Below are 2,165 nucleotides of genomic sequence, written 5' to 3'. Positions count from 1 at the left end.
CAGTTGCTGCATGGACGTGTTTCTCGGAATATCCATTAGGCGTAATACTTTACCGGCAGGTGACGGATGACGCGGGGAAAACCATATCATCTGCGCAGTCATGTTGCTGTTCTAATGATTGGTTTGGTTTGGTTTATGGGGTTTAACGTCCCAAAGCGACTAAGGCTATGAGAGACGCCGTAGTGGAGGGCTCCGGAAATTTGGACCACCTGGGGTTCTTTAATGTTCTAATGATTCGTAGGCGCCAACCGCCCATCACTTCTTTATCCTGTTATCTTCCACACAAGTGGACGTTGAGGTGAGGTGGACCTCTTCACACAGTTTCGGCGCACAGAAAAACTGTGCAATTTACAGTCTCTCAAAGAACCCTCCGCTCCATACAAAATCGCAACGATGCCCTCTTCTTACTACACGCCCAACGATGGATTCGTCTCTGACACATCTGGCCGCACCCCAAAGCGCCCAAGCAGCTCCGCAATGACCTCACCCGTCAGAACCGCATCCCTAGTTCCTCCTCCCACCTCCGTCTCGATCCTCGTTGCCCGAACTGCTCCTCCCTCTACGTTATAACCTAGAGCGTCGTCTTTCGTCCGATCGCTATTCCATCACCCCATCCCTCCCCGGCCGCCTCTTGCGTGCCTGCAGTTGCAGTCTTCCGCAGCTGAGGATATATGGTCCGTCAAGCAGGCGACCTAAATCAATGATCACTACCACTATCAACTGTTATTCCGTCAGTTTTATTTACTAATAGTTTTGAGGGAAAAGTTATGAAGGAAAGGTTCGGTTTGGTTTATGGGGTTTAACGTCCCAAAGCAACTCAGGCTATGAGAGACGCCGTAGTGAAGGGCTCCGGAAATTTCGACCATCTGGGGTTCTTTAACGTGCACCGACATCGCGCAGCACACGGACCTCTAGAATTTCGCCTCCATCGAAATTCGACCGCCGCGGCCGGGATCGAACCCGCGTGTTTCGGGTCAGTAGCCGAGCACCGACCACTGAGCCACCGTGGCGGCTCTATGAAGGAAAGGATAGCAGGAGAAAACTCCATATTAGGGCGGTGGGACTGGGCTGCGGATTTATCTTGAGCACCTTGACATTACAGGGTTGGCCATTTGTGCAACAATTTCGCCTTCCATGCCGCGGCCGTACCACTTTAGCAGACCAGAGCCACATTCATACACACGCCTTACTTTACAGTTTCCTTTGTGTTTCTCAAAATTTCAGCTACATCTCTTAAAATATTTCGCTCGATTTCTGTTGCTCGATCCGTCTCAATGCTTCCAAGCCTTTCCTTTCAAAATGATGCCAATAATCGAAGTCAACCTGCATAGACAGATGACCACATTCTGAAGCCAAAGACTCTGCTTTCATAGAAAGCCGAGCTTTTAAAAGCCCGAGAAATGTCGAGAAATGAAATATCTCTGGTGGCGGTCGTGAAAATTTTTTTGAAGGGTGGTCAGGTTCCTGCAGATCCGAAAGGGCGTCTACGCCCGCTGAAGGGCAAAGGACTCTCCCATATTTGTCCATATAACGCTGTTCTCGACCAGCTGCGAGCACCTCGTCCCCTGCCATGGTCCCCTGCGAACTTCGCTGTCTAGAAGCAGTTTTAGCAGCAATAAATTCAGTTCTGGCTGGCTGATAAACAACGTACACAGATAGAGCCGCAGGTTAGGAATTTACCAAAAAAAAACTTGTTTATCCTCAGTGCTCCTTTTAAACAGGCACTGGGCAACCAATTTCAGAGCGAGAGCTCTACTGCTCCCGTTCTGCAAGGTCATGACGGTATGCGAAACGACCTTGGGAGGAAGTGGCAGCCAAAAAAAAAAAATACAACGGGAATGAAATAAAAACCAAAATTAAAATAAATTTGGTGTGCACGGCAGTGCGAGTGAAAAACCTGCCCACCGTGGCAGGGGACATTTGTTGGTTGTTCTCTGGAGGTTGCTCGGGGAGAGCAGCCTGGGTCCCACAAGCCCCACTGGTGGCCGAGTTTGAAACAGCCACGTGTGCTGGGGCAGTGGTGCATTGCTTACCCACAAGTCTACTTCACTGCCAGCTGCAATCACACCTAATTGATTTGCACTGCAACCTTCAGCTGATGCAAGACCCGATAGGGCAAGACTGAAGGATAAAACTTTGTTGCCAGCTCTGCCATCCATGCATGG

Source organism: Amblyomma mixtum, chromosome 3, assembly GCF_055824585.1.
Source record: "Amblyomma mixtum isolate Tamu chromosome 3, ASM5582458v1, whole genome shotgun sequence".
Classification (NCBI taxonomy): domain Eukaryota; kingdom Metazoa; phylum Arthropoda; class Arachnida; order Ixodida; family Ixodidae; genus Amblyomma; species Amblyomma mixtum.
This window is presented reverse-complemented; position numbering follows the sequence as displayed.